The sequence below is a fragment of the Musca autumnalis genome, unplaced genomic scaffold, assembly GCF_047663935.1.
Source record: "Musca autumnalis isolate F117 unplaced genomic scaffold, ASM4766393v1 scaffold_1, whole genome shotgun sequence".
NCBI lineage: Eukaryota > Metazoa > Arthropoda > Insecta > Diptera > Muscidae > Musca > Musca autumnalis.
In genome coordinates, this window is record NW_027411644.1 from 71,814,964 (window position 1) to 71,840,808 (window position 25,845).

General features: G+C 36.7%; 1 protein-coding gene across 7 annotated transcripts in view; it reads right to left on the bottom strand.

Annotated features, from left to right (window-relative positions):
- LOC141401077 (uncharacterized) overlaps positions 1-25,845 on the bottom strand; it is a 187,469-nt gene that overhangs the window by 148,920 nt on the left and 12,704 nt on the right. The gene's annotated exons all lie outside the window — the stretch shown is intronic.

The following is a 25,845-nucleotide window of genomic DNA, read 5'->3' on the forward strand; positions in this document are numbered from 1 at the left end:
TGTTCCACATTTTGAGTTAATCAATACTCAACTCGGGCGCCAATGGACACAATGCTAAGTACAAAGACAGGACATTTGTGTGAAATATTTGCATTGGAAGCTCATCCCCACGAAAAACATAAAATTGTTTTTAGCAGGACAACAAGTACTCACATGGGTTACAATTTGAAAACGACCCACGAACAGCCTTTAAACTGCACTTAACAAAAAAGTTGAACTTTTTTGAGGGGCTACTCAAAGTATTTGTCCGATACAGTTCATCTATTAACTTGAGTTAATATCGGAAGAAATATTACGCTGTGCAAAGGTTGGATCAATATCAGTCACTCTTTTTGATAGTTATCGTGCCGATCAGCGCCATTTCAAGCATGGACTCGCCAACGAAAAAAATATATTATTACCATCAGGACCTCTTTATAGACGAGTCGTAGCACGTCTTTATAGACGAGCTGTAGCACGTCTTTATAGACGAGGTGAAGCACGTCTTTATAGACGAGGTGAAGCACGTATTTATAGACGAGCTATAGCACGTCTTTATAGACGAGGTGAAGCACGTATTTATAGACGAGCTGTAGCACGTGTTTATAGATGAGCTGTAGCACGTCTTTATAGACGAGCTGTAGCACGTCTTTATAGATTAGCTGTAGCACGACTTTATAGACGAGCTGTAGCACTTTTTTATAGACGATCAGAAGCACGTCTTTAAAGACGAGCAGAAGCACGTCATTAAAGACGAGAAGAAGCACGTCTTTATAGACGACCTGTAGCACGTCTTTATAGACGACCTGTAGCACGTCTTTATAGACGATCAGAAGCACGTCTTTAAAGACGAGCAGAATCACGTCTTTAAAGACGAGCTGTAGCTTTATAGACGAGCTGTAGACGTCTTTATAGACGAGCAGAAGCACGTCTTTAAAGACGAGCTGTAGCACTTGTTTATAGACGAGCAGAAGCACGTCTTTATAGACGAGCAGAAGCGCGTCTTTAAAGACGAGCTGTATCACTTCTTTATAGACGATCAGAAGCACGTCTTCATAGACGAGCTGTAGCACGTGTTCATAGACAAGCTGTAGCACGTCTTTATAGACGAGCTGTAGCACGTCTTTATAGACAAGCTGTAGCACGTCTCTATAGAAGAGCTGTAGCACGTCTTTATAGACAAGCTGTAGCACGTGTTCATAGACAAGCTGTAGCACGTCTTTATAGACGAGCTGTAGCACTTCTTTATAGACAAGCTGTAGCCCGTCTTTTTAGACGAGCTGTAGCACGTCTTTATAGACGAGCTGTAGCACGTCTCTATAGACGAGCTGTAGCACGTCTCTATAGTCGAGCTGCAGCACGTCTTTATAGACGAGCTGTAGCACGTCTTTATAGGCGAGCTGCAGCACGTCTTTATAGCCGAGCTATAGCACGTCTTTGTAGACGAGCTGTAGCACGTCTTTATAGCCGAGCTATAGCACGTCTTTATAGACGAGCTATAGCACGTCTTTATAGACGAGCTGTAGCACGTCTTTATAGATTAGCTGCAGCCCGTCTTTATAGACGAGCTGTAGCACGTCTTTATAGACGAGCTGTAGCACGTCTTTATAGACGAGCTGTAGCACGTCTTTATAGACGAGCTGTAGCACGTCTCTATAGACGAGCTGTAGCACGTCTCTATAGTCGAGCTGCAGCACGTCTTTATAGACGAGCTGTAGCACGTCTTTATAGGCGAGCCGCAGCACGTCTTTATAGCCGAGCTATAGCACGTCTTTGTAGACGAGCTGTAGCACGTCTTTATAGCCGAGCTATAGCACGTCTTTATAGACGAGCTGTAGCACGTCTTTATAGACGAGCTGTAGCACGTCTTTATAGCCGAGCTATAGCACGTCTTTATAGACGAGCTGTAGCACGTCTTTATAGACGAGCTATGGCACGTCTTTATAGACGAGCTGTAGCACGTCTTTATAGACGAGCTGTAGCACGTCTTTATAGACGAGCTGTAGCACGTCTTTATAGATTAGCTGTAGCCCGTCTTTATAGACGAGCTGTAGCACGTCTTTATAGACGAGCTGTAGCACGTCTTTATAGACGAGCTGTAGCACGTCTTTATAGATTAGCTGTAGCACGTCTTTATAGACAAGCTGTAGCACGTGTTCATAGACAAGCTGTAGCACGTCTTTATAGACGAGCTGTAGCACGTCTTTATAGACGAGCTGTAGCACGTCTTTATAGACGAGCTGTAGCACGTCTCTATAGACGAGCTGTAGCACGTCTCTATAGTCGAGCTGCAGCACGTCTTTATAGACGAGCTGTAGCACGTCTTTATAGGCGAGTGCAGCACGTCTTTATAGCCGAGCTATAGCACGTCTTTGTAGACGAGCTGTAGCACGTCTTTATAGCCGAGCTATAGCACGTCTTTATAGACGAGCTGTAGCACGTCTTTATAGACGAGCTGTAGCACGTCTTTATAGCCGAGCTATAGCACGTCTTTATAGACGAGCTGTAGCACGTCTTTATAGACGAGCTGTAGCACGTCTTTATAGACGAGCTGTAGCACGTCTTTATAGATTAGCTGTAGCCCGTCTTTATAGACGAGCTGTAGCACGTCTTTATAGACGAGCTGTAGCATGTCTTTATAGACGAGCTGTAGCACGTCTTTATAGACGAGCTGTAGCACGTCTTTATAGACGAGCTGTAGCACGTCTTTATAGCCGAGCTATAGCACGTCTTTATAGACGAGCTGTAGCACGTCTTTATAGACGAGCTGTAGCACGTCTTTATAGATTAGCTGTAGCCCGTCTTTATAGACGAGCTGTAGCCCGTCTTTATAGCCGAGCTATAGCACGTCTTTATAGACGAGCTGTAGCACGTCTTTATAGACGAGGTGAAGCACGTCTTTATAGACGAGCTGTAGCACGTGTTTATAGATGAGCTGTAGCACGTCTTTATAGCCGAGCTATAGCTCGTCTTTATAGACGAGCTGTAGCACGACTTTATAGACGAGCTGTAGCACGTCTTTATAGACGAGCTGTAGCACGTCTTTATAGACGAGCTGTAGCACGTCTTTATAGACGAGCTGTAGCACGTCTTTATAGACGAGCTGTAGCCCGTCTTTATAGACGAGCTGTAGCACGTCTTTATAGACGAGCTGTAGCCCGTCTTTATAGACGAGCTGTAGCACGTCTTTATAGATTAGCTGTAGCACGTCTTTTTAGACGAGCTGCAGCACGTCTTTATAGACGAGCTGTAGCACGTCTTTATAGACGAGCTGTAGCACGTCTTTATAGACGAGCTGTAGCACGTCTTTATAGACGAGCTGTAGCACGACTTTATAGACGAGCTGTAGCACGTCTTTATAGACGAGCTGTAGCACGTCTTTATAGACGAGCTGTAGCACGTCTTTATAGACGAGCTGTAGCACGTCTTTATAGATGAGCTGTAGCACGTCTTTATAGATGAGCTGTAGCACGTCTTTTTAGACGAGCTGTAGCACGTCTTTATAGACGAGGTGAAGCACGTCTTTATAGACGAGCTGTAGCACGTGTTTATAGATGAGCTGTAGCACGTCTTTATAGACAAGCTGTAGCACGTCTTTATAGACGAGCTGTATCACGTAACACTACCAGCATGTCCTTATTGACGAGCACGACTTTATAGACGAGCTATAGGTCGTCTTTATAGACGAGCTAAAGGTCGAATTTATAGATGACGAGTTAAAGCAGGTCTTTATAGACGATTAGATGAAGCACGTCGTTGTAGGCGAGCTCGCCTTCTATAAGGACGTAGTTCGTCGTCTATACAGTTGAACTTTAACTGTATAGACGACGAACTACGTCCTTATACATAGAAGGCGAGCTGAAGCAACTCTTTATTGACGAGAGCTAAAGCCAGTCTTTATAAACAAGCTGAAGGTCGCTTTTATAGACGAGATGCAGAATGTCTTTATAGACGAGGTATAGCCCGTCTTTATGAACGGGCTAAAGCACGTAACTATAGGCGAGCTAAAACACGTTTTTATAGATGAGCTAATGGTTGACTTTGTAGACGTGCCAAAGCACGTCTCTGTAGACGAGCTGAAGCTGACATGGCTATCGGCGAAACGTGAAGAGGATCAACGATGGACCCCCAGATGCACGTAGTCAAAAAGAAAAATAAATACAGTATAAAAATTATTTTTTTATACATACATAGATATTTGTTTTTTATCTCCCTTGCACTCACCCCCTCATCAATAGTAGTTCATTTGTGTTGTTGCTCCCCATAGAGTCCTAGAATGTTTAATCGATAAAAAATAAATGAATCTGCGAGTCCTTCAATGTTGTTGCTAACGTAAAGTATATTGTTGTTGGTGTGGTTGTTGCTACCATGTTGCTGTTGCTATTCCACCAAGAAACGAACTAAGAATAGTTACCAAACTAAACTTAGTTGACGTTGTTAAAGTTTTTTTTAGCAAATAGTTTTCTGACAGACTTGACTGTCGTTCTTTGTTGGTCTTCTTGAAAACATTAACTGTCTTTAGTTTAACGATTGTTTTCTGCCTTTTTTCTTCAAATACTATTTTAACGTTTTTATATTTTTATTCATAAACTTTTTTCTATCCCTTGGATGAAGAAAATATATTTATGGGATATTTAAACTTTTTTGAATGGTGTGTCGACGGTCTATAAAAATTCCCAATTCATCAAAAAGACTTTCTTTATCTCGTCTATAAAGACTACCTTCCTCTCTCTCTAAAAAGATTCCCATATTTTCGTTTGCGAAGATCAGTTTCAGTCCAAAATATATCTCTCTCCCTCTCCTTCTTTTGTTTGTCGGGCACATGTTTAATATCGAACACTTTGAAAACATTTTGGCCCAACAAAACCCATGCAATTACTTTAATTATCACCCTTTTAAATCAATTTCAATATTCCACTTAAATTCCAAATGAAATTTTTCATAATTTTTGCAGAGTTCCTGGGGAATTTTTTAATATTTTTATTGAGAACACAAAAAATGGTAATAAAATAAAAATACCAAAACTAATTCAAAATAACCTCGTGATGACCGACCGGGACCATACGGTAGATAGGTTGGTTGGTTGGCTGGCTGGTCGGTCGCTCGGTCATTTGAAAGTTCATTAATAACAATGGCAGAGGGCAAGAGTTTGTCATAAGGCTAATAAAAGTGGGGTTCCCTGGAGGGAAAGGTACATTGACCATATGGTCAATGGACTACGACGACGACGGCGAAGTCAAACACACAGACAAACACGAGCTATAAAAATGTTTTTAGCACTACAGAAAAGAAAGGAAAACCCATTTCAAATAGGATACACAAAAGAAGGATAGTGGCCAGCAAACCGGCTAAACAGGGGAGGGAGAGTAAATGAAAAACTCTTCAGTTTACAGAGAGTGGGTCGTTTGTTCAACAAAAACTGAATAGAAAAAAATGAAACAAAAATTCAAAACAATCCCCAAAAATATTTTTAATTTTAAGGAGATGGCAAAACAGAAGACCAAATGCTGACCACAACAACAGACCAAGGCAAATGGACAAACGATGAATACCTTTACTTAGACAGGGTCACAAGGACTTAACATATGTTGGGTGTTTATGGACATTAGGAGAGAGAGAGAGAACCCAACCAAAAGAAAAAAATAATGATGATATTATTGTTCATGGTGGTAGAGGTGTTGGTGGTGGTGCTCATGTTGTTGTTGTTTGGATATTGAAATTTAAAATTGAAATTAGTTATGGCACAGTTAAATATAAAACAAATATCATTTGAAAATGATCTATATTTGGGCCCGAAAAAAAGGACATTAGAAGGGGTGGTTTTCAAAGGATATGTAAAGTACGCTAAAAGATCAACAACATCATTCTTGCTAGGTAATTAACTAATTTTGAAGAGGGTAATGCTCTAGTTTTCACTTTGAAAGTATCACCAACTCAAACAAAATTGAAGTTAATTAAAATTAAATTCTGAGTTTTGCCATTAAATGAATTCAGCGTCAGCTGTCGAGGTGAGAGTTTTGACCTTCAATGGAAATGCAAAAGTTTTTTTTTATAATTTCACGTTTCAATTTTATTGATTGATTTTAATGCCATGTCCTTTTTGTCCTTTGCCCTTTCTTTTAATATGTATCCACATTTAAATACTGCTGCAAGTGATTTGTAGATTAGCCGTTAATGTCCCTGGGCTAAACTTTGTCTGTGCAAAATGGAGAATTAAAGTCAAAACAAAATACGAACTTGTCAAAGTATGTTTTATAGGTGTGCTGTTTACAGTTGAGGGAAATAAAATAGCAGTGGAATTTCAAAAAAATGAACTTACAAAGGAGTGGGCCCTTATTTTGTAGAGGTATATTTTTTAAAAAATGAAATTGTATATTAGAGTGACCCAAAAAACAAAAAACAAAATTTCCGATCCGATATTCAAATTTTTTTGTAGAAATCGTTTTTAGCCACAATTATGGACTGGTAAAGTTTTTTATCAATCGGGCATAACTGTGGCATATAGAGAATTTTGGTGAGAATGAGCCTTTGACCCCATACACATTACTATGGAAACAAAAAATTTCATATATAACCTCATGGTCTCCTCCAAAAAAGACTTGGAAGAGATCTTCTATATAGGAGACCTCATGGTCTTCCATAAAGAACATTATGGTCTTTTATAAATATGATCTTCTGGTTTTCTATAAGAGGACATCATGATCGCACACAGTAAGAACTCATGGTTTCCTTGTTAAACGAAAATCGTATGGCACTCTATAAGAAGGCCCAATGGCCTTCCATAGGAAGACACAATATTTCTTCTGTAAAGAAGACCTATTTGTCTTACACAAGAATACCTAATTTTTCCGTAAGACGACCTACTTGTCTTCTATAAAAAAGACCTAATGGTCTTATGTAAGAAGACCTCAGGGTATTCTATAAAAAATACAAGGTTTTTCTATAAAGAAGACCCCATGGTCGTCTATAAGAGGACCTCTTGATCTCCTATTAATACGATCTCATAGTCTTCCATGCAAGGTCTTCATGGCCTTCTATTAGAACTTCTAATAGTCTTCTATAAAGAATATCTCATGGTTTTCTATAAGAAGGCATCCATATCTTCTATAAGAAAATTTTTAGACCATTTATAAAAAAGATCGTGTGGTCTTCTATAAAGAATTTCTTGTGGTTTTTAATAAAGAAGGTCATATGGTCTTCTATAAAAAAGAACTTATGTTCCTCTAACCTAATGATCTTCTATACGAAAGCTTCATGGTCTTCTATAACAAGACCTCTTTGTCCACAATGTCCGTCATTAATTGAAAGACATAATGGTCTTCTATGAGATAACCTAATGGTTTTCTATAAAAGATATCATAGTCTTCTCTACAAAAAGACATTATGATCTTCTCTGAAGAAGACTACATGCTCTTAAATAAAAAGACCCATAGTATTTAATAAGAAGACCCTTATGTTCTTCTATAAAGAATAGCTCATGGTCTTCTATAATGAAGACCACACATTATTTCACATAAGAAGACCTGAGGGTCCTATGTATAAGAAGATGCATAGTCAAGAAGACATCCTGAACTTATATAGGAAGACTTCTTCTGTAAATATACCTCAGGGTATTCTATATAAGAAAATATGATACTCGTCCATAAGAAGACACTGTGCTATGGGTTTCTATAAGAAGGTGCTATGGCCTTGTATAAGTAGACCTCATTGTCAAAATCTTTTTTTGGGAAGACCTCGTGGTTTTCTCTAAGAATATATTATGGTATACTATAAAGAAGGCCCCATGGTATTCTATAATGCAGTTCTCAACATCTTCTATGAGTACTTTCATGTCCTTTTATAAGGAAGACCTCGTTTATTTCTTTAAAGAAGATCTCATTGTCTTCTATAAAAAGACTTCATGGTCATCCATAAGGAAGACTTCATGGTCATCCATAAAGAAGATCTCCTGGCCTTCTATAAGGAAGCTTCATTTAAGAAAACCTTATGCTCTCCTTTAGGAAGTCTTCACGGTCCTCTATTTTAAAATCTCATGGTCTTCTAAAAGATGACCACACAGACTTCCATAAGGAACACTTCAGTGTATTTTATAAAGAAGACCTTATACTCTTCTGAATCTATGGCATGTTATAAAAAGTTCGCAGTCTTCTATAAGAACGTTTTTTAAGCACGTTATGATCTTCTCTAAGAAGACCTAATGGTCATCCATAAAGAAGGTAAACCATTAACCTAAAAGAAAATTTCGCGGCCTTCTCTAGTAAGACATCATGGTCTTCCATTAGAATTCGTAATGATCTTCTTTTATAACTCCTTATGATCTTTTATAGAAAGGCTACATGGTCATCTATAGGAAGACCTCATGGTCTCTTGTATAAGCAGACTTCGTGGTTTTCTGTAAAGAAGACTTCGTGGGTTTCTGTAAAGAAGACTTCGTGGTATTTTATAAAGAAGACTTCGTGGTCTTCCATAAAGAAGACTTCGTGGTATTTTATAAAGAAGACTTCGTGGTCTTCCATAAAGAAGACTTCGTGGTATTTTATAAAGAAGACTTCGTGGTATTTTATAAAGAAGACTTCGTGGTCTTCCATAAAGAAGACTTCGTGGTATTTTATAAAGAAGACTTCGTGGTCTTCCATAAAGAAGACTTCGTGATATTTTATAAAGAAGACTTCGTGGTCTTCCGTAAAGAAGACTTAGTGGACTCCAAGGTATTTTAAAAAGAATACCTCATTGCAATCTATAAGCAGACCTCAAAATCTCCTACAAGGGAGACCATATGACATTCTAACGGAAGACCCCATGGTATTCTGTATAATAAGTCCTCATAGTATTCTATAAAGAAGAACTCAGATAATTTCATGGTCTGCTAAAAAATACTCTTTGGTCTCCTACAAAGAAGATCTCATGGCATTCTAAAACAAGAGCATATGGTCTTCTATAAGAAGTTCTTACGGCCGTTTATCATTTCACACCCTCTGTACAATCCTGGTGTCAGATCCTATCGTCGAGGACATATGTGATAAGTTAAATGTCTACATAGTGACCTCGTGCAGTTCTTCCATCTGAGGAATATGAAAATATCTCTCGCTGAATCCACTGGACGGCTGAAATAGGGTCCCACTGAACATAGTGGTCGAGAGTGCCCTGATTCCGACCACAAAAGGTAGAAACACAATGAAATATGTCGCTTGCTTCACACTCAGTTTCATGTACAAAATTAAAGGCCATGTTCTACCTAATTCAAATTCGATTTTGCCACATCTAAATTAGGTTATACTTGGCCTTTAATTTTTTACAACTGAGCATGAAACAAGCGACATGTTGCATTGTATTTTTTACTATTTTTTATCAAAATATGAGTGTTTTTGTGTTTTTTATATCTTCCTAAATATTAATAAATAAATAAATTATAAAAATACCAGAAAACTAAAAAAATAAACAAGTGAGCAAAGGCTATAGTCGGGACGGGGCCAACCATGTGTTACCCTACACCACTACCCCTGTGCGTAAGCTTTTCACTGGTAAACATTTCTTTTAGGGAATATAATCCGAATACTATCAAACATAATATGCATCTTTCTCTCGGGACCCCCATAAGCAACCAAAATTTCGTGACCATCCGATCAAAGTTGCGACCTTTAGCGTGATTGCAAAAAACGGAAGAATTGGATGCATTGTGGTATCTCCCTTGTATGGCCACCTTCGCTTTCCTACTTTACACCTATTTAAAGGTAATATTTTTTCTTCTATTGACAGGCTTTGCCGTTGGAATACCCCTACTAGAAGCCGATATATTCACAAAGAATAAAACTTTGAATTTGTCTCCACATGAGTTTTTCCCTATTCCGACCCCAAATATTATCCGACTATCACCACAATCAAAAGGCTTCTTCCTCTATGGGGCCCGCATCTACCCCCGAAATCTCGTGGCTATCCGATAAAAATTCCATGATTAAATTCCGTGATTAAAAAAATGAAAAAATTGGATATATTACTGACTTTTGCGATATCTCGGTTGTTTGCCCACTTACGGCAACATACTTTGCATCAATATAAAGGAGATCTTTTCTTCTACCATTGGCTTTCTTTTTGGAACACTCGTTGGGTTTTCTTTTTGGAATACTCCTTCCAGAAGCGGAGATATTCGCGTAAGAAAAAAATGTTGACTTTTCTCCACATAAGCGTTTTGCTTATTCCGACTCCTGAATATTATCCGACCATCACCAAACTTAATACGCTTCTTACTCTGTGGGACTCCCATCAACTCCCAATTCGTGACGATCCGATCAAAAGTGCGATCTGTAGCGTGATTACAAAAAAATCGGAAAATGGGATGCAGCACCGACTATTACGATATCTCTGTTGTTTGACCACCTACGACAGCCTACTGTACATCGTTGTAAAGGTGATATTTTCTACTTTCCTTGCCAGGTTTTGCTTTTGATATACCTCTTAAAGAAACAGACCTTTCCTCCAAATAAGTTTTTGCCCATTCCGACCCCTGAATCATCAAAATCAATAGGCTTCTTCCTTTGTGGGACCTTCATTAACTCCCAAAACTTTGTGACGATCCGATCAAAATTGCGATCTGTAGCGCGATTTTGAAAAAAAATGAAAAATGGGATGTATTACCGACTATTCCTATAACTCCGTTATTTGGCCACCTACGCCAACCTGCTTTGAATCATTGTAAAGGTGGGATATTTTTCTTTCATAGTCAGGCTTTGCTTTTGGAAGATCCCCCAACCAAAGCTGTGATATTCGTCATTATAACTTAAACCGCAAAAATAAAAAGTTGGGCTGTATTAGCGACTATTGCGATTTCTTGGTTGTTTGACCACCTACGCCAACCTGCTATACATAGTTGTAAAGGTGATATTTTCTACTTTCATTAGCAGGTTTTGCTTTTTATATACCCATTATAGATGCGGAGATATTCGCTTTGAAATAAAACGTTGACTTTTTACCCAAATAAGTTTTTTGCCCATTCCGACCCCTGAATATTATCCGACCATCACCAAAATCAATAGGCTTCTTCCCCTCCGGGACCCTCATCAACACCCAAAATTTGGTGACGATCCGATCAAAATTGCGACCTGTAGCGTGATTACAAGGTTTAGATGGACAGACGGACGGTCTGACGGACGGACACACATAGCCAGATCGACTCAGCTCGTCGAGACATTCATTTTGGTATATATAAGTATGGGTCTACGACCATTATTTCGATGCGTTACAAACTTTTTGGCCAAAACCAACTTATAATACCCTCCCCACATAGTGGTGTAGGGTATAAAAAAAAATTAAAAAAACAAATAAAAAAAATTTAAATTTTTTAAAAATTAAAAAAATTCTCCTTGGGTTTTCATAAAACGTATATAACTCGTTTAAAAACTCATAAACCCAAAAAAAGTCCATTTGTGTAAAAAACGGTATGAAAAAACACACATTTTTACTCATGTAATTCAATCAATTACAAAAGTGGTCAACGGTCGGAACGGGACTGGTACAAAAGTAAATATGGACTGAAAGAGGACGGGCATCATTCTGTGAAAACGGAACATTGTTCCAAGCTGTTCCCTAAAAGTTTTAGTCCGATAAACTTGGAATTTCACTAAAATTGAGGACCTGCGGAAAAATTAAATAGCTCACTTCATGTAAACACTACGGTAATTTATTAAAACTGCTCTTGAAGGCAACAATCGTACCTATCTAACAAAAAACAATGAACACAATATCTGTTACAGTTTCTGAGAAATAGGTACTTCTTTCTCCAGAAATATGCAAAAATTATGTATATCCCAAAAAATGGGAAAATGTTCGTCTTAGGGGCACTCCACGCCCACACCTTCCAATATTTTGACTTAATTTCTTGGCTTTCTTAGTTTCTATATGTTAACTATCGAATCCCATATAGAAATTAAATATCTTTGACAAAGCAAATTTTTGATTTTTGGCCAGGAAAATCCATTTCTGAACCCGTTGGCCACAACCGACGCGTCGACCAGGTCCTTTTTGTTAACAGATCAAAGAAAAGTTGGTGGTACACATGTAAGCAAATGTAAGCGTTTAAACAACCCTTAATATTCATACGTGTGGCATAGTGTGTTCGGCTTCAAAGCAGAATTTCGTGCGTTCAAATCCAGCAAAGAGCGAAATAAAATAATCATATGAAGTGTGTTGAAATTGAAAACAAATTCCACCTTAACTGTTCTAAAAATAGAAATTATTTTTTCAGCTTATAGCTTATTTGTCAACTTTCAGTGGTCATAGAATAACTAGTAATTCAGTGGGCACGGTGCTCTTGAATCAAATTTAAATGGAAGGCGATTACACCTGGGTTTTTGCAGATTCTGAAACTACAATGTTAATAGATGAGAAAAATCAAAAAATAAAAATAATCGCCGGAGCGCTTTTTAAATAACATTTTTCACGTTGACATTTTTAGTGGTTGTTTAGGTTTTCACGATTTTGCTTAGAAACCGCAAGTCCTATCAAAATGAGACTGAAGAAAATGTTGTAGCTATGAAAATTCTCTTCAAGATTGACGTTTAGGGTATTTTCAAAGGTTTTACCATTTTTGAGATATTGAAGTTCAAATTGGGACAATGCACTGACTGTATCGCCCCCTCATAAAGCAATGTCATGAAGGGTGCGCCTTAACTAACTTTTAATGAAAACCGCGTACACAGGGAAAGTTCTTGCAAATTCTGAAACAGCAATGTTCATAGATGAGAAAAATCCAAAAACAAGAAAAAATCGCTGTAGGGATTTTTAAATAAATCGCGGTCAAAATTTACATTTTTAGGTGTTTTTTAGGTTTTCACGATTTGCTTGGAAACCGCAAGTCCAATCGAAATGGAGCTAAAGAAAATGTTGTAGCTATGAAAACTCTCTACAGGATTGACGTTTATAATTTGTTCTCAGGCTGTACCATTTTTGAGATAAAGAAGCTCAGTTTACATTTTTAGGTTTTTTTGTTAGAGTTTCGCGATTTTGCTTGAATACGGCAAGTCTTATCGGCATGGGACCTGAGAAAATCTTATAGCTGTGAAAATTCTCTAGCCGACTGGCTTATGTAATTTTTCCTAGGTTGTACCATTTTTTAGATATATAATTTTAAGTTGGGAAATTGCAGTCATGACATTGTTTTATAAGGAGACGATACAGAATTGAATTGAATTTGAATTGTCCCAATTTCAACTTCTATATCTCAGAAGTTGTAAAACCTATGAAAATATCATTAAGGTCAATCTTGTAGGGAATTTTGATATCTATAACATTTTCTTTATTTCCATTTTGATAGGACTTGCGGTTTCCAAGCAAAATCGCAAAAACCTAAACAACCCCTAAAAATGTCAACCTGAATCGCGATTTATTTAAAAAGCGCTCCGGTGATTTTTTTTTGTTTTTTGATTTTTCTCATCTATGAACATTGTAGTTTCAGAATCCGCAAAAACTTCCCAGGTGTAAGCACCTTCTATTTAAATTTGATTCAATAGCACCGTGTGGGACATGCCCTTGGTAAAATAATGATTTAGTAGGGGGTTTTGTAAGTAGTAACGGCTACCAAAAAGTACTATAAAAACCCATTATTTAGTAAAGTTTTTTTTTTTTTTGCTGGTACGTTGCTACAAAACAACGATCTTCTATTAGAACACTTCATGTCCTGGCATACAGAAGACCTAAGGGTCATCCATAACGAATCTTCATGGTATTGTGTAAAAAAATGCCTCATGGCTTGCTACAATAACACATCATTCTCTTTAATGAAGAAGATCTAATGGTCTTTCATCAAAAATACCTTGTGGTCTTCTCAAAAGGAGACTTCGTAATCTTCATGGAAGTTTCTCCACAAAGGAATCTTCCATAAAGAACACCTTGTGCTTAACTATAAGATAACTTCATGGTTTTTGATATTAAGAAAGCATGGCCATCTTTAAATAAGTTCACAGTTTCTTCTGTAAGAAGTCCTTTTGTATGAAGAGGACCTCATGGTATTCTAATAGAGGACCTCATTGTCTTCTACAGATACTCCTTTTCGTTCATCTACAGCGCGTCCTTTTATATTGTCTTTAGAAAGTCGGTTGCGTTAATCTGCAGCGTCTTCCATTTACCTCTTCCATAAAGACTAACGTTTGCTCATCTCTACAGACCTAATTTCTTTCATCTCTATACTGGACTTGTTGTAAAACATATTACAATTTTTTATGTTCGATTTGAATTGTTATTGTAATTTATCAGCAGCGGCAAATATTGTAACAGCGCAAAATTTACTGCGTAACATCAGTAGTAATGAAATGCATACATATTCATTATGATGATGTTCGTACATAAATAATATATCAAAATAAAATAAAAAAACGTGAGGTGGCCAAATGTTATAAAATGCATTCAATTACGATTTCTTGGAATCTTATAGCATATTTACATTAAGAGGCTTTAACCGGATTAACCTTCTTTATGAGGATTTTGATGGCATATATGCAATGAAATTCACAATTTAAATCCAACACAATTTAAACATATTATTAATCTACTTTATTAAAAATATGTTTTATTTATATGGTCACCTCAATCCGTACAACTTGTTCACAAACTTGCTGCACATGAATAAAAATTACAAATCTCATAAAAGATGCATAAATTTTCAATTTAAATTTTCTTTTGGTGGACCGCAAACATCTCAGTTATTGGGATCTACAATGCGCAGCAGCAAATGGCATAGACAGGACTTGTAAGTAAAAATAAAAGGAGAACAAATCCACAAAACAAATATTTCCCCCTCGCTCGCCTTCTCATCGCTTGTACATATATCTTGTTTTGTTTGTTATAACTTTTATTGGTTGATTTTTTAACAAACATTGGCACAATGTTCTTAACTAGCATCTAGCCAGCTAGCTAGAGGTAAGTCAGCTAGCCGGGTTGGCTGGCTAGCCCCACCTTTACAGAATCTCTTGGTGGAAGATATAAGAATTCCGCGCTGCATGCTTGCTGGTTGTACTTGAAGCGTGTGCGTTTTCATTTCATTTTTTTTTTTTTGTCTTTTGTTTCAACATTGCGCTTTGTGTGTAAAATTGAAGTTTATGAGTGTCGAGCATTTGCTACCAATTGAAAATTTAAGTTGTTGTTGAGTTTTTTTTGTATCCAATTTTTCAACTGATTTGCAGTTTTTTTGTGAGCTTCCAAGTGTGTGTGTGTTTGGGCATCTGTTTATGCCAATAAATTTTAATAAAATATTAGCAAGCAATCTACCGAAGAAGCTATGTTATGGTGGCACATAGGTGAATAGAAAAATTGGAAATTATATACCTACAGACATACATACATATGTATGTACAAAGGTTTGTTTAAAGGAAGCATGGCAGAAGTAACCAAATATTTTTCAAATGGAATTATTTGTTGCTAATTTCAATAACAATTACGGAAATTTTCGACAAAGAAAAATTAAATCCGATAATGGTGTCAAACGGGTTTCGGTGGGATCAAACTATAACGTCAATTATGTGCTAGTCATAGTGAAGAATTATTGCTCATTAGGGTGTCTTAAAAAAGACAAAATGTTTCGATCTGAATAGTGAACTCCCGCGGCATGTTTAGGATTTAACTAACCCATAAATTACGTCTCGTATTATTCCACGAGCCTTAAATCAGCTCTTGAAGCACGAAAAAAGCCTTCATCATGCTTTAAGAACTGATTTAAGGCTTGAGAACTTGGATGAAGTCTAATTTAGGGTCTTGGAATCAAAGGGTATACATTGGTTGGGTTCACCCTATTGCCCTCAAAATCATTATCAACTGCTCTGTAATATCTAAAAATTTTCTCTTCTCAGCTCAAAGGGAAATACGCATCTTTTGTTGAATGTCGACATTTTAACTTTTCGCTACCTACAAAAACAAAGTGACAAACATTGGGAAATGGCTTACCATTCATAAAGAAATCCATTTCACTTCAATCTATATTACATGTCATAATATCAATTCGATATCATTAATCTTCATAGCGAAGAATTGAGAAGTTCCACCTTCTCCCATTCGGCAGCAGAAAGTCATAACCCACAATTTGTTATAACAAATTGTTAACAATTACCCACAATCATTAAACAATTAGCAAAGAACTCTTTCTTTGGTGTTGGAAATCACACTTGGAGACCAGCAAGCAACCCATTTCCCTGCCATAGATTAAGGATTTAATAATTCTAGTACAATTTTGTTGGAGGAAGTATTAAGCTGCAGGTATTTATTATTTTTTTATTCACATCAGGAAACTGCGCATCATTTGTTAGATGATAAAGACGCATATAAGGCATATTTTGCACATTCTGTGATATACCAAATCAAGTCAACCAATCAGAAACTCAAAGGGATTATTGTAGAAAAGGAGGAGGACCAGCGGGACATGGATTAGAAATGAGAAATCTTCACCAATTAATTAATGAAGATTGATTGAATGGAAAAGTGACGACGAGTGATGAAAGGATATAATAATTTTGTTTTGGTATTTAATGGAGAATAAAAATAAAGGACATCAACAATTCAAAAAAGCGAGTCCACCAAACATCAGTTAAGATTTTGTTTAAATATTTGTAAATTCACTCAAAGTATAAATTTCCATCTCTTTTATCTACAAAGAATTACTTGTAACAAAACCACACATACGACAAGAAATCTGAGCAAAACACATTTTCAACAGTTGACAAGAAAATTCGAAGTCTTTTATTTTATCCCTGTTCTGCCTATAAATGTGTAACCGATAAACCGCATCAACTTCTAGTTACAGTCCACAGTCATTTCCATTCATTTCCATAAAATATTATTTGAAAAGTGACGACAAAATTCATACTGCGATATATAGTATTTGATGTCTTACCCAGCAAAAGGTCCCATTGCCAAATAACAAGACAGTGCCGCACTAGTCTGTGATCAATAAAAGTTGAGAAAAGAGCTGAAAAACATGTGTTCTATTTTCAAAACTGTTGAGGCGAATTTATGTTCAATTTCAATTTCACACTTCACATAATGACTTTGCCTACTGCTGCGATTAAACACGCGTCCTGTAATGCCCTTGAACTCACCACTCTCGGCTTTGTTGCCGAACACACACTCTCTATTCCCGATACTCACTACTTAGTAAGTGGTTTTGTCTCTTAACATTTTAAAGAAACTAACCCATTACTTTTCAGCCTACAGGTAATGGGGAAAGTAACTTGCTTACATTACCTTGTAATGGGTTACTTGGCTAATGTGGGTCCCTATTTTTGCTGAGTATATATGGAGTTCTACAGGAAGAAAAAAGTTTTTAAAGAAGTTCTATAGAACGACAGAAGACTTCAAAAGTATTTTGCAGACGCCAGAAGACCTCAAAAGAATTCTGTAGACGACAAATGGACAATAGAATAAATCTAAATTCCTCTTTAGGACGAGAAATGGACGATATAATAAATCTAAATTCCTCATTGGGACAACAGAAGTTCATAAAAATTTTCTATAGGGCGACAGAAGCCCTAAAAATTCGTTTACAGACACCAAACTATCGTTAAGGCCTTCTATAGGATGGTAAAGGACCTAAAAGTCTTCTATAGTTAATAAATGGACAATTCAATGCTTATTCAAGGGTTATTCAGCTCATGTGGCTACTACTTTGCTGGCTATATATGGTCGCCTCTATGAAGAAAAAAGTTCTTAAAGACTTCTACAGACGACAGAAGACTTAACAATTTTCTATAGACAATAGAAGAACTATAAAGTCCTCTTTATTACAACATAATTTCCTTACAATCTTTTATAGGGTGACACAAGACGTCAAAAGTCATCTACAGGCACCAGAATATCCTTAAGGTCTTCTTTAGGACGACAGAAGAACTAAAAGCCTTCTGTGGACGGTATATGGCCGATAGAATACATCTAAGGTTTTAGTTAGAACGGCAGGAATTCTATAGAAGCTCCTTAACTTCTATAGAACGATAGAAAACCCCAAAAGTTTTCTACAGACGCCGGAAGACCTAAAGTCTTCTATAGATTACAAATATACGGTAGAAGAACTCTAAAGGCCATAGAACGATAGAAGACCTCAAAAGAATTCTACAAGCGAAGAGTATTTTATAGACTACAAAGAGACGATAGAAGACTTCTACAAAATTCTTCGGGAAAATAAAAGTTTTTAAAGGTATTCCGTAGGGCGACAAAAGTTCTTTAATGACTTCTTAGGACGGCAAAAGCCTTCAGAGTTTTCTACAGACGAGGGAGTACCTAAAACTCTTTTATAGGCGAAAAGAGACGATAGAAGACATATTCAAACTTCTGTAGGAAGTCGTTAATAGGACGACGGAAGACCTCTAAGTTAGAGGTCTTCCGTCGTCCTATTAACGACCCCACTTTACAGACTGTAAAGTGGGGTACACAGATCAGTTTTGACTGTCAGTTTTGCTCAAATAATCGGTTGCTTACCAGTGTGGCCGCTAATTTTTATTCGTCATCAGGCAACCACAAAATATTTTGTGGCTGCTGGACAGTTTGACATTTATCGATATTTCCGAAAACTCGACAGTCAAAACTGATCGTGTGTACCCCGCTTAAGATCTTCATAAGCAACAGAAGACCTAAAAGTGTTCTATAAAGGACAAATTGGAGACCTGTTGAGTCATATTAAGGATGACAAATATTCTTAATGGTCTTCTATAGCAGGTGGAGTACCTATAAAGTCTTCCGTAGACGAAAGGAGACCTTTAAGGTGTTCTATGGGACTACAAAGGACTTAAAGTGTCTTTCATAGACTACCGAAGATCTTTACGATGATCTATAGGCGACAAAAGACCTTTAAGATCTTCCATAGGACGACAGAAGAACGTTATGGATTTCTATGGACCACAGAGGGCCTAACAAGTCTTTCAACGACGACATAAGGCCTTTAACGTTTTTCAAAGGTGGACAGAAGACTTTTAAGACATTTTATAGGATGGCAGAAGACCAATAACAGCTTCTATAGGAGTACAGAGACCTGAAGGGTCTTCTAAAGGTGACAGAAGACCTTTAATAAGGGCAGACGACTTAAAAGTCTTCCATAGGAAACAGAAAATCTTAAAGATTCTCTTTAAGAGGAAAGAGGACCTATATAGTCTTCCATTGACAACAGAAGATCCTCTATGTCTTTTACGGGATGACAAAAGACCTTAAAAGCTTTCTATGGGAGGACAGAGTACCTATAAAATCTTCCGTAGACGACAGAAGCCTTTTAAGGACTTCTATGGGACGACAGCGGACCTAAAAAGCTTTTCGTGGACAACAGAAGGCCTGTAAAAAGTTATATAGACGACAGAAGACGTTAAAAGTTTTCCATTGGGAAACAGCAAACATTCAAGGTATTCTATGGGATGGGAGAAAACCTTTAAGAGCTTCTATAGGAGGACAGAGATCTGAATGGTCTTTCAATAGCGACATAAGACCTTAAACACCTTCTATAGAGGAAAAGACGACCAAAAAGTCTTCCATAGGAGACAGAATAACTTAAAGATCTTTTATAGGAGGACAGGGGTCTTGTATAGGACGAAAAATTACCTAAAAGGTATTCTGTAGCTGACAGAAGACCATAAAGGTCCCCTATATAAGACAGAAGACCTAAAAAGTATTCCATAAGCGACATAAGATCTTAAAGAAGAAATGCAGATGACCATTAAATCTTCCAATGGCGACAAACATTTTTACGGTCTTCTGTTCAGGACAGAGGAACCCTATGTTCCTATGTAAGATGACACAAATCCTTTAAGAATTTCTATAGGACGACAGAAGATCTAATAGTCTACTATAGGCGACAATAAACTTTAAGCTCTTGTATGGGACAACAGAAGATCTAAATAGTCTTCGATAAACGGGGACAAAAGAACTATAAGGTGTTCAGTAGGACCTATAAGGTCCTTCATAGTATGCCGGAACACAATTAAGGTAATTTAACGGTGTTTTATAGACAGATAGATCTTTATGGCCTTCTGTAGACGACGCAAACCATCTGAGGTCATCTACAGGGCGAAATAAGACCTTTAAGGGTTTCTGTAGCATTACATAACACCTTTAAGAACTTCTATGGGACCAAGGAAGATCAATATATAATTTACTCTCACCAAAGTTGTCTACCTTCAAACGAAGTTTCTTCAAACCAAAAGTAAATTGATATAGCCAGTTGCAGTTTGATCAAACTATGAGTAGTTGGATCTAACTGAAGATAGTTTGATCAAACTAAGAATGTTTATTTTAATAAATGATACACGATGCAAAAATGTTCGTTTTTAATATTAACGCACAAAGGCGAATGATTTAAAAATTCTATAGAAACGTCATTATTACCTCGGAATGCTAGCTGAATTTCTTGAGTAATATTGTGTAAAAAATTTCTGAAAATCAAGTTCGACAGTACTTTCGGATTCGATGATAAGAACATTGAAACGAGAGAAGTCTACCCATGTCTCTCTTGGGATCTTTTTTTTAGAAATTTTATAAAATCTATTGTTAGTATTTAAGCCTAGTGTTATACCCGGAGTTCAATCAAGCCTAAAATAAATTGATCAAACCACTTGTAGATTATTACAACCAATTTCAATTTGATCAAAATATTAGTAGTTGGATCTACCTGAATATAGTTTGATCAAACCCCCTCAAAATAAAAAAAATGGTTACTTTCACAAATATTTCGGGAAGATGTCAGTTTTCAAAATGAACACAAAAGGGGTGATTTAAAATTTTGACAAATGTTGACTAGATTTCCTGAATATTGTAATGCAAAACATCTGTGCAAGTGGTTTTGTACTAATATCGATAGTCCTTTCGGACAGCAACAATGTTTCTAATGAGGTAAATCTATCATTATCCCTTCATGGGATGTTCGTGGAGAAATAGTACATATGCCTAGTTCTGCATCAGCAATCAATTCAATCCATCAACCAAAGCTGTGTGCATTCAAACGTAGTTCAACAGGGTCTTAAGTAGATTGATCAAAATAGTTGCTGTTTGATCAAACCATTTGCAGTTTCATCAAACTATAAGCAGCTAAATCCAACGTAATAGAGTTTGATTAAATCCATCAAACTTAAAAACAATCTTTATTTTCATAATAAATATTGCACAAAGCGGAAGAAGTCCTTAAAGGTTTCCTGTCATATTATAGAAGACCTTTAAGGTCTTTTGTCGTCCCATGGAATACCGTAAACTTCTTTTATCATCTATGGAAGATCCTTTAGGTCCTCCATCTTCCTATAGAGGATCTTAAAGTCTATAGAAGACTTTTAGGTCTTCTGTCGTACTGATCAAACTAGTCAAGTTTCGATCAAACTACTTTTAATTGCGCTGGAAGTAATTCTTTCCCCAGCTTTTTGAAAATTCTTAAATTGATTATTTTCCTAGATTGTGTAGACAGGCACCTTCCCGTGCATAACATTTTCATATATAAAAAAACAATTTTTATTAAAATCCATTAAGTTCTTTTATTTTTACAACATAACTATATATTTCATAAATTATATCAATTACATAAAGTGCAAATAAATGCAGGCAGACACATAATAAAGGCATAAAACCAACCAAGAAGTAGAAGAAGTGAGCTTTATTTTATGACATTCTAGATGAATTGGTGGCAACAGGGCAACTTTAAAACTTCAAAGTGAAAAATAAATTTTTTTGAAATATACAAGCCATGGTAAATGTTTTTATGCCACAGCATTATTATTTAGCCATGTAATTCTGTTTCTCTTCTAAACATTAAATAATGTTTTTGTTTTTACAATATGTATTAAGTTCCCCTCATATTTAAATACTACTGCTGCTGCTGTTGCCGCTGTTATTAAAAGGTCTTGACGATCAACATGCTTGATGTTGTAAAATATTAAGAAGTAAACAAAAAAAATACATATACAACTTATCAGCCAACCATGATCTCCCATGTTAAACTGGCTCACTCCTGGGCTCATTTCGTTGCACTGCTGCTGCTTGGCTGTCGAATGTTGATGACTACAACTACGATGTGGTGATCTTTAAATAATTTGTTGCAGGTTAGCATTGCGCGGCAATGTCTTTCCATACCATATTCCTCTTCTTGTTGTTGCTGCACTCAAGACGAAGAACCAAAAAAATTAATAATAATTATAAAGTGCAGTAAATGTAGATTTTTTAGCATATTTGCGCCACCTCTCAACCATGTTTGTTGGAGTCGAGCAAAGAAAGAAAGGAGAAGACGAAACCATTTGTTGTTATTATAAAAACATAAAAATCGCCAGCTTACGAAGTCCACCACAAAAATTTCCCATTTTCTGTAATGGAAAGCTTTGTTTTTATTCTTGCTTAAACGCTTAAGCAAAGGGTAAGCCCTGATGAACCAGTAGAAAGGTGTTTTATATGTTACACTGCATCAGTACGTACTTCCCTTTTGTTTTTATATTGGAATACCAGACTAATTGCAAAAACTGAATTGACAGCAAGGCGTTTTGTGGCCCAAACGGCCATGGCCATAAATTGTAATATCCACATCCACATTATATTACACTTTTATGGGGCAGACACTCAACACCAAACACTCGGATTCAACCCTTTTCTGGTCAAGTGTAATTATGTCAATAAAAATTGAAAGATCTTTGAAATGTAGGGTCGTAGCTTAGCGTTCCATCGCAGTGCCCCGCACAAAAAAAATATTTGCAAATGCTGACAACCGTGCCATCCATAATTACCCAAAGAAATGTTACTCTACAAAAACATTGTGCAAAACATTTGCAATGTTTATGATCATGTTTTGTTTTGAAAACCCAAAACAGAATACTGAATTTTGTTTTGCAACATTACTCTTTAAGGCCTTTTAGGGTGAAATGTAACTCAATGAATAATAATTAAAACAGAAGCTTGCTTATTGTTCTATGCTCGAATGACATTTGATAGTGTCACCAACCCCCCAACCAGAATGAATTGTTTTGAACTAAAGCCGACCGACCGTCCAACAGACCACTGAAATGTTTAATTGTTATGAAACACCTGTAATTAAATTTTATCTTACGGGAAACTAAAGTTTTTTTTTTCGTTGTAAGAGATCAAAGGGTTGTTGTTTGGCTGGATTATCTGTTTACTACAAACTTTGGTTTAAGTAATGTTTCATCAAACCACTTTCAATTTTATTTACTGTGTGATCAAACTACTCTTTATTTTACCGAACTCGATGCGGTTTGATCACACATATTCCCAATTAATTAGGGTGCATTAGGTATTTCAAACATTTTACCACAATGTGTTTTAAGTAATGTTTCATAAAACTACTTTTAACTTGTTTAAACCCGCTTTTAAAGTTTGGTCAAACTACACTTTGTTTTACCAAACCCCATGTGCTTCGATCAAACTACTTCTCAGTTCCAAAAAAACGCCGCAACATTTGATATTTTCAGGAAATTCAGACGGTAAATTGTGTCTTGACATGTTCAATAGTGTTTTGGTATTCGGTAATAAGAGATAAACAATAAACAAGATAAACAATTTAAAAAGTTGTTGAGGCTGGTGAGTGAAGTACTTTTACCAACAAAAGGTAGTTTGATCAAACTAGACTAGTTCCAACAAACCAATTGTAGTTTGATCAGATCGAAAAAGTTGTGTCCAACTACAAAACCCAAGGTTGTGACTCAGCCTTATCAAACAAGAAGCAAGCCTTCCATTTTCCCTTAATGTTCTTAAGGACCCCTAAAATATCCATGATGCCTACATTTAATTAAACAAAATTAAAGTAATAATAAATTTATAAGCTAAAATACCTCACTTGTTTGAAGCGATTGTGTTAAGATTTCCTCAGACAAGAATCGGAATCGGTAGAGTTGTAGTTGTATAGTTCATAAAGCTTATCGCTCTTTTAGTTTTAGTGGTAAGTAATGAAAAGCAATAATCGATTTTTCGACTTTTCGATTTTGGTCTAAAACTAAAAATGCGATTTCGAGGACTTTTTGATAACCGCAGAAAATCGATTATAATCGACTATTTGTCGATTTTCGAGTTTTCTTTTGATCCTTTGCACAGATAATTTAGAAAACTGGAGAACCGCCAAAGTCAGCTAAAATCTATGGGCAAAATTGAAAATCGATCACAAACAAATCGATTATGCGATTTTCCCTCCAGTCAACACTCGACTTCGATTTTTAGATTTTCGACTACAAAAAGTCGACTAATTGATTAATTGAAAGTTGACTTACCTATCCCTGTCCTGTCTTTTTAGTTCCATCTTTCTTATCGCGCCATCGCGAGAATTTAGTGGACGTAGTTCGTTGAGCTGGTATTTGAGGGATTATCATTCGGTCTTTAGCTCAACTACTATCTTCGACTTCGAATGACCTACTTCAGTTGCTCTTTTCAGTGAATCGTTCAACTGAACTACTTCGTTCGTGAATATGAGCCATAGAAAATGGCTTGCAAAACAGGATCGAAGCCTCGAATGCATGACAAATCTTTTAAAGATTTAAGCAAGGACACATTTAATCAACTATCGTATATAGTATCTCTAAATGGAGTTCCAATTGAAGAAAATTACATCGAAAGATGAAACAATTTAAAAAGGATTAGTCTGCTTTGCTGGAAGCCAAATACACTCAGCCCAAGACTGTCCAAATGTTGGAGGGGATGGGCAGGAAAAGTGAGAGGAGAGTGGATAAAGCATAAGGGATAGAAGAAAGTATTAATTGAACTTATAGTCTAGGATGAACCGTCCTACACTCAGAGAAAATATGACACCATACCACATCCGTTGTCAAATGAGAACGTCGATGGTGTCAACGCTTTCGAGAATTGACAATGTACAGTGGTCAAAGTGGAAACGTTTGTGGTCGAAATATTAAAAATTGAATACAAATGTGCTCATATTGGCACCATTAGTGGTTAGATTCAAAAAAATTACAACAGCCGTTGTAAAAAAAATAGGACACCCCTGTGCTCATGTTGACGCCATACGTTGATGATTTTAAGAAGGATTGCAAGATCAATGGAAGAGAAATAAGACAGAAATGGAATTTTATGTATACCAAACTGCCTGTGTCTTTTGATTGCTAGAGAAAGTGGTAGATTTTTTCAGTCTCTTCCAATGTCATGTTCCCAACATCGATTCTGATAATTTTTATTCTACGTCCTGAGATTGCCGGCCAGGTTGACTTCGATACCATTCCTGCATCGAGGTTTGTCCTTTAGTATATATTTAGTATGCGGAGGAGGAGGCAAAGCGGTCAGGGGATTTGGAACCCCGTCTTCCTAGATAATGAACTGTCTCATTTTCCCTCAATATTGCATTGCCCTTGTACACAACAAAACATAACCGCCATACTACAAGTTTTTATACCCTTAGCCTTTAGGCCAACGAGGGTATATACACCTTGATAAGGCCAAACATGTGTCACTTGGAAATAATGGTTTTAGATCCCAAGTATGTTTGGACGAAATTCGTTTCAAACAATTTGGAATCAATTTATCCCTGTCCATCTGTCTGTCTGGCTGGTTGTTGCGCTCGATAACTCTCGAATGGATCAACCGATTCGAACCAAATTGTTGACATCAGGGAGCACTCGATTCGCAACGAGCAATCGATTGGTCTAAACTTTGCATATCTTATTATTCCTTTCAGATATAGATTGGGTTCGGTCCACTCCCCACTACCCCTCACACAAATTTCGAAATAAGTGAAGTTAAGAGCTCCTCTAGGATCGATTTGAAATATTTTTTCAGCAGGTTGCCTTTCATTTGTTGTTTAATAAACAATTCAAAAAAAATTTTAACGCTGTGGAGTGAAATGCTTCTACCTACTAAAGTTAGTTTGATCAAACCAATTTCAGTTTGATCAAATCGAAACAAGTTGTGTCTGAATACAACATCGTA